The 13,651-nt window shown below is 40.0% G+C and overlaps 1 protein-coding gene across 1 annotated transcript in view; it reads left to right on the top strand.

Moving 5' to 3' along the window:
* Window positions 1–13,651, top strand: part of TGFBR3 (transforming growth factor beta receptor 3) — a 72,511-nt gene that overhangs the window by 13,829 nt on the left and 45,031 nt on the right. The window contains exon 3 of the mRNA XM_010164863.1: window positions 10,765–10,902. The gene's annotated coding sequence lies outside the window, so the exon portion shown is untranslated. The remainder of the gene's footprint in view (window positions 1–10,764; window positions 10,903–13,651) is intronic.

A 13,651-nucleotide genomic window follows, 5' to 3' on the forward strand; every position in this document is an offset into this window, starting at 1 on the left:
TTTTCCCCTTCCGCACCTGCAGCTTTTGAAACAGTGGAAAGTACAGTGTTCGTCTGTTCAGGATTTACCCTGAGATTTGCAAATTCTGTATTCAGATTCCAGTTTTGCCACGATGTTCTTGTGACACTGTGTGCTATGTTACATCTGCATGGTGTTTTGCAGTTGAGATGAACTGTGAATCTACTGTCAGAGCCTGGTAGAGATGAGATAGTGCTAACGCTGAGTCTCTGGACCCACAGTTAGTAACCTACTGAGCTATGACTAATGAGACCTATTGACAGGCCAGATGTATCAATACTGTAGTGGCACGTTAATGCAGCTATGTAATTTCTGGTTGAGTGGCTAGCACCTCTTTAAGTTGCTGAAAATCCAGGCAACAGAAACTCGTGTTTACCCAGAAAGCCTATGTAGATTTACTCAGAATGCTCCAAATGGAGCGTTTAGGAAAAAGGTCCTGGCAGAAGTTTGTCATCTGTCTTTTATCTGTCAGTTTAAGAATTATGTTCTTTGGGACAGGAGCTACTTTATACTCATATATCCTCCAACATAGTAGCGATCCTTTCCCCTCCCCATGCCTTCAGTTTTTCAGGGCATTGGGCACTGTGGTACACAACTATCTGGTATTAGTTTAAGGATGGGAGAATGGAAGAGGAGTATAAAATTAAACTTAGTTTGCAGCCCAGCTGATTCACCAAAGAAAAGCTTAGATCTGCAATATATGTACACATAAGTGTCAAATAGAAAATTGTCTGGGAAAATGTTTCCTTTTCACATGGCTCTTTCTACCTTAATTGTTAAAGTACAACTTAGTCTGATGTGATACTGTTTTGTGAACAGGCCGCTTAACAGTACAGGAGATGCTGTACTCATGGCTTATGGGAATGGATCCAGTGCCCTTAAAAAGATCTAAAGCCAACAGGAAAATTTCCCACAAAATGTATAAAAGGAGGAATCCCTTAGGTTTCATTATATAGCATGTGAATGGTATTGACATCTACTAATTTATGCAAAGTTGAGTGAAACATTGTGGTTTTAGGTCTCAAGTGCTGGGAAGCCTGACTGCTTTGTGGAAGGGCAGGTGGCACAAATGGTTTCACTTAATCTTTGGGAGCCTGAGCATCTAGTTTGGGTCACAGGAGGAATGGGCCACGTAGTCCCAGCCTTGCACTGCTGGGCATGGGCTTTCCATTGAAGGAATCCTGAGGCTGGTTGCTCTGGGCAGCCTTTGCTCTGCAGGTGCCTAAAGCAGAGATAGCATGTGAAGATTAGATTTGGTTGGCAGAGCTGAGCAGAGATGCTTTAGCAGAGACTGCTTTCTTTGCTGCAACCAGAAGTTTTTAAAAAATCTTACTTTTCAGGAGAACTCTGGTTCTACAAACCATATAATGCATGAAATAACACTGAAGAAATAAAAACGAGTCTGAAATATATATGCACAGGGAAAGCTGGATCTTGTATCGTTCAGGCAAACAAAGCTAAAGTAGGCAGTTTACACATGTATGATCTCTACATAAAATTTATCAGTAAACTCTTTGGGTTATACTTTCAAGATCATTGTCACAGAAGTAGCTCTATCAGTATAAGTATGACTTATGCTAATACAGTTATTACCCTTTGTGTTCTGAAATAGCTCTCCTTTTATAAAGCCTCAAGTTTTTTCACTTTTATTATTCTCACACTGTGAAAGTAATACCATTTTCTAGTGCAAATAGGGCTTCAATAACTGTCCTGCCTGTTTACCAGTTTATTTATATCAAGAATAGCTTTGATCATAATTTTTTTTATTACCTAGGTATTTGCATAAATGATTAGCATCTCATATAACATCATTGTGTTTGGCAGCTCCCGCTTAAAATATCAACTTTGGAACACTAGAAATTAACTGGCTACATTTTTGTCTGAAGATAAATTATGTGACTTAGCTGTGGGCAGAAGTAGTCCAACATTTTCATGAAGTTAGATGTACTATTTTGTAACATCTCCTTGTGTCAGAACTTTCTGATGCTGTGTGAGCTGTGGTCCTTTCTGAACAGGCACTTCAGTCACTGCATTTCCAGTAAAAACTTAAACAGCACGGTTGCCTGCTCTTACACTTTTGAGGGGAACGTATCACTGGTGCAGTAAGACATCAGTTATGAACCAGATACAAACGACAATGCTGCCAGGGACTGTGCCATACAGTGTGCCACTGTACTATACTGTACTTGTCTTACATATGATGTATTTGTTAATCTTGTAGTACTAAATTATACTTGTAATTTGCTTTTTTAGTCTGTTGTCTGGAGCAGCTGAATTATGAATCCATATGAGGAGATCTAAACATGCTGTAATTCCATCCTATTACACTGATCCTCAGCTTGGTCATTTAATATTTAGGGCTAGTAAGGTACAAGAACTTAGACTGGAGGGAGAACTACAGATAATATTTGAATATGCTGCAAGCTCTTAGGCTTTTGTTCTAATGGACTCTTTTTCATCATGCTGTTGGACACTACTGTGTCAGTGGGTGGGCAGGTCAGTCTCAAGCTGGTTCTGAGGGTAAACCATAGATCTTCATTCAAGACAGTATGTCCTTTGCTTTGCTGTGAGCATAAAAGGTGCCAAGTACAGGAGTGATGCTCCATCCTCACTGAGGGCGAGGCAAGCTTTGCTTAGTTCTCCCCTTGAACACGTGTTGGGGCTGCCATTTCTCCTCTGAATCATTAATAATTCATCTTCATGTTAAAGTGACCATCTGGGAATATTGTGCATACTTCAAAATAGTTTGTTCATGGATGTTGGCATGCACATGTGGTGCAGGACTTGAATGTCTTGATTTGTAAGGTCTTTGGGGAGGGAACTGTCTGTGTTTAGCACAGTGCACCCTGACCTTTAGCACCTGGTGGAGGAAAAATGGTGGGTGGGGAGAAGATTTTAAACATCTTTCGGTCAAAGGTTTCTGACAGTACTTTGTAATGAAGAGCATGCAATGGGCTGTAGATAATGGTTGGGTAGTCCTCATCAACCTTTCTGTTCTCTTGCCTTCTTTTTGATGGAGTCCAGTTATCCAGTCTGGGTGGTAGATCATAAGGGTCAGCAGATTGTGCAATAGTATTATTTTTTTATAAGGTAACGTATGGGACCACATCAGTTTCTGGCTTAATACCAGTAGCTTCAGTGGAATTATGCAAGCGGTGAATCTTTCCCATGATTTTCACAATTGAGCTGTAACTGCTGTTTAGTCAATCTGATTCTCTCTGTAGAGTGTGGGTGTGAAGGTCCAAGTCATGCCAATCCGTTTGCAACCATATATTTAGGATCAAAGAAGCAAAAGATTGATTTTAGAATTAGCTTAGAGTGCTACCTCAGCCTTGGAAATAAATTTCAGTCCTTCACACAGCTGGTAAATGGTACCAGGGACTCAGACCTGTTCCCCTAGGACTGACTTGTGCCTCACCCTGGCAGTAATGCAAAAAGAAAAGGGCTTTCCCTCCCCACTTGTGCCTCATGCATTGCAGCCCCCCGGCTCTCTCCTGAAGGGGCAGGTGCCTGCCCCAGCACCATCCATTAGCACTGGCCCGGCAGAGAGAAGAAAACGTGGTGTGTCTCTGGCAAAGGCCACGAGAGTGGCACAGCTTCAAGTTCTACAGGAGAAAAAGTAACTGTGTGTGGGTATGAGTGCTTGTTTTTAATGGCATTGCAGTTTTCCTGGAGATATTTATTTCTGTGATGCTGTTCTGAAGATCTGTCTCATTGCTGGGATGAGTTTTCAAAAAATAGGTGATTGCCCTGTATGAATAAAAGAGTTTTCATTGGAGAACCTTCCCAAAAGGGAAGCGGTGGGGTCTCATGTGCTTATAGGAACTTCTGCAATTATTCAATTTGAGTGCAAATATGTAACCCTTTAAGCAAAATTACTTCAAGCAGTAACACCCTATGAACATATCTTACATTTCTTGGAAAAATCAGCAAACTCTCTCTTGGAAACTGTTGGCTCCTGAAAGCTGGACGTTGCAATCTACTATAGCTGGCTTGGTATCAACTCTGTAACACAATAGTCAAAAAGCATAGCAAAAATATGAAGGAAAAAAAGAAAAAGTGTTCCATTTTGAATTCACAGTCCCTGCTGAAAGAGTACACCTTTTTTTTTACTTTCATCTTAAGAATAAAGGCACTGTCTTGGAGATCCATCCTAAAGCAATTGATAAATACTTTTGGAAAGTGGTGCAGTACTAGATCCTACCACTTGAGGTGGATTCATGCATTAATCCTTCACTGAATTCTTTCACAGCCAGTGTATTGGTGTTATATTTTTCAAGTGAATTTCAGTAGAAATTCTAAACCTCTTATACTGGATAGTATACACTAATGAACTGTAAAGATAAGTTTCTTAGTATTAGTTTCTTTCACTGTTGCAATACCAGAACAATGTATGTCCTATAAATATATATTAACAAAGAGTGAAAACACTTAAAGAGGACAGTGATAGGTATAGATTTTCAAATTTCTTCTAAATTTTGCCTGCTTAACTTAATCTTTGCAGCTGAGTAATGAGTTAAAATGTCATAAATCCATCTTTAGTGCATCATTTGTAAATCATAAATGTTTTTGTAAGATCTGAGAGTTAAAATCGATTTTTCTCTTCTCTTTTAGGGAACAGCTGTCCTAGCCAGGGCAGTGTAATTCAGTACAACTCAGCATATTTTGTCCTGGTTTATTAGCACAAATTCGTAATGGCTGTTTTGGAAAATGGGCTATGAATTTATCTCAAGGCCTTCACACTAAAATAGTTAATTCAACCATACAAGTCCTTGGCACTTGACTTTCATCTTTTTAGAACAAAACACAGAGTCTGCAATTTGATGCCTTGAAGTCAGCAAAACAAAATGGTTCTTTAACAGCAGTGTTTACTTTGATCAGTTTTCAGCATTTGTGCCCTTACTTTTCACATAGTACAAATTGCTTTACCAGAGTAACAGGGCAGGAGCCCATAGACTGTTTTTGTAGTTGGTTTCTGTGGTGATACTCAGCCTTCCATGAAACTGTGATCTCCAGGGACAGAGGAGGCTCTGCAGCCGCCTTAACCTTGCTGCTGCTAGAGACCTTAAAGGAACTCTTTGCAGAATGTGCAGACAGTAGCGATGAGCACGAATACGTGCAAGTATAGCTGGCTAAGGAATGCCAGCCTAAGTTTGGTAGACATGGTATCTTTAAGTCTTTTACCTTTTTACAGTTTTTATAACATATATTGAAAGACTCATTCTAGCAAAAATGACAGAACTTCTCTGTGGTTCCTGTCCTAGCCACAGTTATATGCTTTGTTGTTGGTATGCTTTTTAAAAATGAATTTGTAGGTTTTGTTCTAAGATTTTTAGAATAGCTTTAATCTTTAATTATCGTATTCCTCACAATTTAGTTATCGTATTCCTCACAAGTTAATAACGTGTTATTTGGAGGCCAAAGGAGGCTGCAAAGTGAGTCTGGAAGAGCAGGTTGCTCTGACAAACAGCTGCTGAAGCTGAGCTTTACTTTGAAGACTGTTGCTGAGACACGTGTTCAAAAGGTCTGGCCTAACTGTTGGTTGCATGATGAAGATGCTGGCTACACAACAGTTCAGGGATCGAATGAGCCCTTCACTGGGAGTGAGGGATATGTTGGACCACATTGACTTATTTTCCTGTACTATTATTGTGCTACTGTCTGCTTGGTTAATGTGCTGTCCCTTAACATGCTTTAAAAATAACATGGGCAGACCCATAGCAGGTGCTTGTTAATTGTACTAGGTGACCTACAAGTGCTTTAGTCCACTTAATTATTCTGATTTAGTTTTCTTTTAGTATTGTTCAACCAAACTGCTTATAGAGCTGTCTGAGATGCAGAAGACTTTGAGGTGGTATGTTGCTGAGAAGTACAAAATATGTGTATTTTATAAGCTTGTTTGGACCTGTAAGAATGGATGGAGAGTATATCTTTTTAGATACCTTATTTGGGGGGGCCTGGGGGGGAGGGAATCTTATGTGGGATTTTCAGAAAAATAACTAATTTTAACACAGAGTTCAGTGAGTTCAGAATTTCACACTATGTCTTCATATCTAGCAGTACAGTGCTGAACATACGTAGGACTGGCTTCTGGGCTTTCTGGGCAATGCTTCATATTAGTATTTAATAATACGGATTCTGCCAGTGAAAATACAAAAAGAAAGGGAAAATTTCTAGTTAGCTCTTCTGCTGTTGGTTAAAAGCATTCTGTTTGGTGGTTTGAAGTGATCCAGTACCTTTCTGTTATTTTGTGGAGTGTTTAGAAGGTGCTATGAACTGTCTAGACATTTGAGAAAGGATGTGCCTCGCAGAGCTCAGAAGCTAAGATGAAAGAGAAAGGTGGCTGAGGAAAGGGGAGCACCGCTTAGGATTCAGACAAAATATGGTTTAACTAGAGCCACAGTGAAGGCACTCCAGCAGAAATTACTTTTTGGTGAGAGAGGTCATTGGAGAGAGTAGGGATGAGGATCTTCCACTGCAGTGCTGTGGATGGAGGCAGAGTGGCAAGGAGGTGGGAGCACTGCTGTGACAGCAGAAAGCTTAATAAGGCAGAGCTAGAGAGGACAGTGTCACACTGGGAGTGCTGGTGCAGTTGAAGCTTAGAACTTGGCTTGTGTCAACATCATAAGCTCATAACACCTTAGAGTCCTGTTAAGCCTTTCAGTCTCTAAAGCGGGAGTGGAAGAGGCATTTGGGTACCTCTGTTGCATAGTTGAGTCCAGACTTTTACCTGGACACCACAATTCAAACCGCTGCCTTCCACACAGAAACACCTCTAACCTCACCAATAGGGTGTTTGACCATGCCTACCTTACTTGAGCTGAAATTACTGTGTGGTAGCCCACCAACTGCTGTTACGCAAGGTAGAACACATTTGCCTGGCAGCTAGGTTGTTGACAAAAAGCTCCTGAATGCTAGCAACTCTCCAGCAGTTTGCTTGAAAAATCTTTCCAAGGACCACGAAAAAGTCTTCCATAATAGATACCACTGTTGTGCATCATCAAGTGCAGACAGTGTTGGGGGCAATCATAAATATTAGGGGAGCATGTAGTTACATTATGAGGAGATTCTTCATTTTGTACATCATCACAGTGGGAACTGTCACTTTCAGGCTAGGCTGTCCAGCTGCTCCTCATCAGCGCTAGCTCTGAAGCAAAAATTAGTTATTAAAAATATGATGACCAAGATGGTCCTAAACAGCTTTTGAGTAGCTCTGTGGGGTTTTTTGGGGGTTTTTTTCAGTCTCGAAAATCAAGTTGATGCTGAGGACTCTGTTATACAAGGAAGTATAGTGGCAGGGAACATATATGCCAAGGAATATAGTGACAGAGGCTACTGTAGAAGCATGCTCATGTTAACTATGTTCTTTCTCAAGTTTAGGACTAGGAGTATTAATTCCACATTATGTGTTTTGTTGCTGTCTTACACATGAGCAAACTGAGGAGTGCAGTAGTGCAAAATTACGTTTATTCTGAAAATTTTCACAGGAGCACTTCATTTACTTATGAAAAAATAATTGATTTTGTGTTAAAGTCCTGTAGCTTTTCTTAAGGATCAATCTGCACTTTTCAGGCAGAAATATAGGAAAATTCCATTATGTGATATAACTTATGCTACAGTTCCAGCCAAAGGCATGAATAGATATATCACCACTTCTGAATGCAGCTCAAACTTTGTTGATTATTTCCATGCATGTGTGGAAGTAATAATATATGTGTATATTATATACATACTTAATTTCCAAAGCCTAAAGGAAGAGCAACTGTGAAATCTGATAGATCCTGTTGAAGAGAGTCTTTGATTTTCTCACTAAGGTAGTATGGTTACCCTGTATGCTCTGTCATGTGACCAAACCAACAGGCAGAAATCTTCATGAAGTCTAAAACATCTGTCTTGTCTGATAGATGTTGGCTTTGAATAAACTTGTCTGAGATCAGTTGAAACAGAGATACCTCTTCATTTCCTTATTACCCCAAGGACTTAGCCTAGCTGTTTCTGAGATGAAGTTTTCAGTGTGTTATATTTCTTGTGTCGTTTCTGGTTTTAATAAATACCAGAGGTTTTTAAATAGCAATTAAAAAACAAAAATTCTAATAGGAGCTGCTTCTTTGCTTTGGCTTGACGTTTTAATAAAACCACAGGGTGCAAACCTGAGCTGAGTGCCCCTGATGGCCAGTGTGAGAAGATTTTTATTGTTTCTCTATTCTTGGTTATTTAAGTACATAAACCTATATTACAGCTCATTTAATCAATATTTACGTTAATCTTTGCTTCCTTTTGGATCAGAAGAAACCAGTTATGATTGGGTGTGAAAATGTGGCTATGGATGCCTATGGTAAGAGTGGACCTGTTTTAATATTTACTCCATTTAGTGTAGTAGATTTTCTTTGACACTTTGAAGTTTAGAGAGTTTAAAATTCAATGCACTGTATACCATTTGGACCTGAAAAAAATATCAGAACAAAATTTGAACTCGTACTTGCCAGATCAGGACTGCAAAAGATATAATTGGGCTACCTGGGTAAACTTAGATTACATTATTTTAATTGCTTGTAAAAAAAAAAAAATAACCCCAGAACAAGGTAATTATATTTAATAGTTTAAACAGCTTATTACTAATTAGCTGTGATTACTGCTGAAAAACCACAAGAATTAATGAAAGCTTTTTAATAGCCGTGAATTTAATAGCAGTTCTAAACACCTTTTCCTTTCCACTTTTGTCTCTCCATTTCTAGACAGAACAACAAAGAAGGAGCATTGTAAAACAAATAATTTTATCTTCTCTCTTATTTTCAGCTAATGGAATTATTTTGACTTTATAGCCTGGTACTGTAAAGCAGTTTTTATAGCTAGGATCATGACTGTTTGGCTTTTGAAGTCTCTGTCATCCCATTAGCATTCAGAGCTCTAACACCCTGCAGTTTCCTAAAAAAGGTTTTTTATTCTTTTGAGGCAGAAAATGGAGAGAAATGCAGACCCTGGAAGATGTGATAATCTATACTTAATGTTTTCTTTTGGAAATGCATAAATACAACTAAGTGTCCTGCTGGGAGAGGCTAAGTAGAGGCAAGGTGGCTGCCCTTGGGTGGAAGGTGGCAGTGCCCGACCTTCCAGGCAGAGCTGGCACTGCCCCTGGCTGCTGCAGAGAAGAGGTGCTCGTTCTTTAAAACAGTTTGGTTTTAGTGCAAATGTGGAATTACTCTTTTAACGTCAGTTTTCCAACAAGTTTTAATCAAGCATAACAAAGACGAAGATACAGATGTCCTCAGTGCCCCCACAGGTGTGCTTATAGGATTTGACATTTGTTTCACTGTGGGGACTTGAGACATGTTCATTCAGTGGGTTTTGAGAATCTAGTAAATTCTGCATGTGAGCATCTGCTTACTGCTGATCAGCATGGTAGGTAACACAGCCAGTTGTTTGCTAGCTTTTTTGCAAGTTCTTAAGTAGCAGAAAAAGGTCTTTCTGCTGTCTTCCAGGTGTCTGTCAGACCTGAGACCTAGGTTGACTTTCTTTTTGCAGTGATGGTGAACTTTTCACTTGGGGGAATGGGGGGAGGAAATAAGGTAATAATAATAATAATAATAAAAAAAAAGAAGCTAACTTTTTATTTTGGAAAGATTTTCAACAGTAATGGATACTTAATATTCACTTTGGTCTCTGGCTTTCATCAAGTTAGTTTGCCAGATTAATCTGCATTTACTTTAATGGTAAACTAGCTGATGCTTAGCACTATATAAGACATATGCAGTAAAGTGTATGTAGCAGCTTCCATGTCTCGGATTTCCTTTCAAATTCTCTAGCAGGAGACAAAAATCATTCAAAGTTACCTGTATGCTCATTTCCGTGTGCGCCCACTCAAACTGCTGGTTGTGTTCATGTTTGCTCCCTCCATACCTTTTCTAGAAAGAGCTGTGATTGTCAGGGAACCCACCTGCCACCCACTGTTGTGAGACATCACCTTGCCTGCTTAGTCTGTGTGATGTATCATCTCTTGATTGCACGCTAAAGCTTTCTTCCTATAAAGCAGGATGAACTACCAGGCTAAATGCTGACTGCCTAAAAAAACTTATTGCATAGCCACTGTGATTTCAATTGCTTCACTTTCAGTTGCCTCACTTCTCTGATGTCCACTTTTCCTGGGATTGTTTTCCCCATGTATCCTTTTAGTCCCCGAAGACGGGCATTTTTCTTTTTCTAATGTATGTTAAAATTTTGGTTGGACCTCTTTCCATAAACTAGTGTAGTGCTCACCCGTGTTTCCAGATTTGTTCCTCCTGTTTTTTTGTTTGTTTACTTTTATTTGTTTTGCAGGTTAGATTTGTGCCCTAATAGCATCAGCAGATGAGGTTTGTACGCTAAGCCAGCTTTGTAGGTTACCATCTAGAAACCAGAAATCAGAGTTTGCTTTTTGATTCTTTTTATCTCCTTGTTCTCCAACTCTCAGCTTAGTGGTTTGACCTTTTGCATAAGCTATTTTTCATCAGCAGTTGCCAAGGTTTTCTTAAACACTTTAGCAGCTCTTTGCAAGCGTAGAGCACAAATGTTAACTATTTCATTCTTTACATTATCTGTGCTCTGTTGACTGATTTTTTTGGAAGTAGATTAGTCTATAATCTTGGGTCAAGAGGTCTGGATACTGGAAGCCATAATATATATAAAATGACCTTTGATTCATTGTTTCAAATTCCACTTTGTTTTGAAACTTATAAGGGAGTATTCATGTATTTCTCTGTTTCTCTGTAGGTCACATTACATTTGAATCCAATTTCGTCAGTGCATATTCACCAGAAGCCTCTGGTGTTTCTTCTCAACTCTCCTTTGCCTCTTGTCTGGAAGCTAAAAACAGAAAGACTGGCACCTGGAATTCGAAGAGTTTTCTTTGTAAGTATACACAGTCCTCCGGCCTGCTCTATATCACAGCTACTTGTCGCAAAAGACATAGAGTTAATGGCATACGTTTGGAAAGTTTTTAAACATACATAAAAAAAAACCAAGTTAACAGGAGGTCAAGTTTCAGTGTAGGGCTCTGGGGAACAGTTAGGTGGCAGGGCAAAGCAGTTTGGAAAAAGTACCCAATTACTTGTTATGTGAATTCAAGGAAAAGGAACCAAAATGGCTTTTTTGGAATCTACATATCGTGTGGTTATTAACACTAGCAGCCATTCCAGTTCAAAAAGCTGTGAGAGTGTAAGAGATTGCCAGTCCTGATTAGAAGTTTGAGAGTACCCCAATGCAAAAAACTCAAAGCAATTGAAAATACTATGGGTGGACACTAGTTGTGTGGTCTGTGACCAAAACAAAAATCTGTATGTATTGAGCTCAATATGTACAACTACGGTTTATGTCTCTAATGAAGCTTAGTCTATTGAAATGACTGAACTAAGCCCAGAATGAAGTCATTTTTATTTCTCAGAAATACTGGAGCACTGCTTATAATGTAGGATCCAAATATTACCTAGTATTTGTAAATCATGTCCTTACAGTTTGCCAGGAGATTCAAGATTGCTATTTGTAGTGAAACGGACAAGTTGTTTGGATTAAATTTTTAATGCGTGACATCATGTCTAATCATGAGTTGTCTTTATTAAAGTTGCAGCTTTTACTATATTCAACTCTAATTGGAGAACTGAGCTTGATTATTTTTAGCTGTATCCTTATAGGGTTTAATTTTTCTCCTCCAGCACAGCTGATAGTGTAGGCAACACTGTTTCTGCAGTACCCAGTGGGAGCTTAATGATGTCACTGTGCATCAGCAGGACAGGAAGATGGACAGTGCTGCAGCATTAGTGCACTGGAAAGGGACACTGTGCTCTCAGTTGACCTGATATGGTGGTGACTCCGTTAAGTGTACCAAGAGTTCTATCACTTACTGGACATCAAAAGTTTTCTAGGATTGTTTTTCTTTTTCCTGTCATCAGAGTACAAAAGTAGGAGTACCCTTGATATTTTGAAGTTTGAAAGACTCCATCCTGTTTCCAGTGCAATGTGTTACTACTGACTGGTGCAAAGCACATGAGCTTGTTTGTATTCTAAGGTATTCACAATATCAAGTTTTCTCATTACTGTGTTAGAGACTCTTAAGTGTTATCTTCTTATTGAGCATTCTGGGTATATGTTCTTACTGTACCAGTACAGTTCAGATCTGCTCAGAAAATGACTGAGGAACAAGATAATGAACAACAGTATGATAAGATTCCTCACTCCTCTGCTGGCTGAAAGAAACGGCACCTTTCATCAGTTAATTGAGTCTTGGACCTGCTTTCAGTTTAGTTTTGATCTCCTCCTACAATTACTACATCATCACTCCCATTCCATATCAGCTAGTTTGTGTTCAGCTATCTCTTCCCTTCTCTTCCTCCTCCTCCAGGCTTTTTCCTCTCCCTCGCCTTGCCTCTGGGAGCGAAGAGGTTCTCTGCTGAGAGCCATCCATTTCTGCTCAGCCAACTGCGCCAGTGCTCGGACTGTGATCCTGCTGGGCTTGCTTGGTTTGGCTCAGTGGGGCTTCAGCAGGCTACTGAAGGCACAGAACAATAGGAATGTGCCTGAGGCCTCGGCTGCCAAAACTGTACGATTAGCTAAGTGTATGCTTCAGAAAACTGTTTCAAGCTCTCCTGGTTACAAAAACAGGCTTGAAAATGTAAGCAGCGGCACTCATGGTTTGTGCCAAACAAGGAGTTGTCTGACCTCAGGAAGTGCCATGGTAAACCTGGCCTCTTGATTCTGCAGGAAGGGGTGAGCTGAGCCTCAGGTGGGGCAGGAGAACCTGATAAACACTACAGGTCCATTTCTCTGTTGGTGAGACTCAAATACCTCCTCCCAGTTCTCCAGCCTCTCTTAGGCTCTGCTGGTCACAGTAAGGGCTGAAAGCTGTGGTGCCTCATGCCATCCCCCCAGCCTGTGCCTGTGGCACTGGGTAACACTGCTCCCCGTCAGCTGTGCAGATATGAGAGCTCACCTTTCCATTGCGAGGAGTGAATCAGCTCTCGATGTTGACCCATCCCTAATCATGTTTAAACATCTGAACAACTCTCTCTGACAATTTTGGATCTCTTCAAGTGCCATATAATTTATGTATTCTTCCTTCCACATATTAAGGTTTCTATTTCTAATCGAGGGGCTCCGGTTTTGCAGCAGAGCTGTTTGCCTGCATTGGGGCCGTGCTAGGTTGCAATCCCTGAGACTGCTTCTGGCCTAGAGGAGCCTGTCCCTTTGCAGAATCAAGAGTTCTTGTTTCAGGTGAGTTGTCAGGCAGATGGACATACATTAGATAGACATCTAATGGAGAGGCTCCCTGCCTCCTTGCCAGAGCCTTCGGTAAGTTTTAGAGAATTGAGCCTAGGAGTGTAAATCGCAGCTCCAACGGAGCTGAGTGCTGAGCTTGCTTCCTTGACCCTTGTTTGAAAATATTTGGCTTATCCATGTACTTCTGCAGCTCTGTCTTGTTCATTCTCCTTAAATGTATAGCCAAGCCAAAAAAACAGAGTATTTTGAATCTTAGAAGATTTCGTATTTGAAAAACCTTTTTTGATGCCCATGAATTCTCTATGTTCAAAACAGAAATCTGTGTCATGCATACCATAGGAGTGTCATAACTATTGTGTCTGTCTCTATGGAAGCCTTGGGCAGGATA

The sequence above is a fragment of the Antrostomus carolinensis genome, unplaced genomic scaffold, assembly GCF_000700745.2.
Source record: "Antrostomus carolinensis isolate BGI_N321 unplaced genomic scaffold, ASM70074v2 scaffold4183, whole genome shotgun sequence".
In the NCBI taxonomy this organism is placed as follows: Eukaryota; Metazoa; Chordata; class Aves; order Caprimulgiformes; family Caprimulgidae; genus Antrostomus; species Antrostomus carolinensis.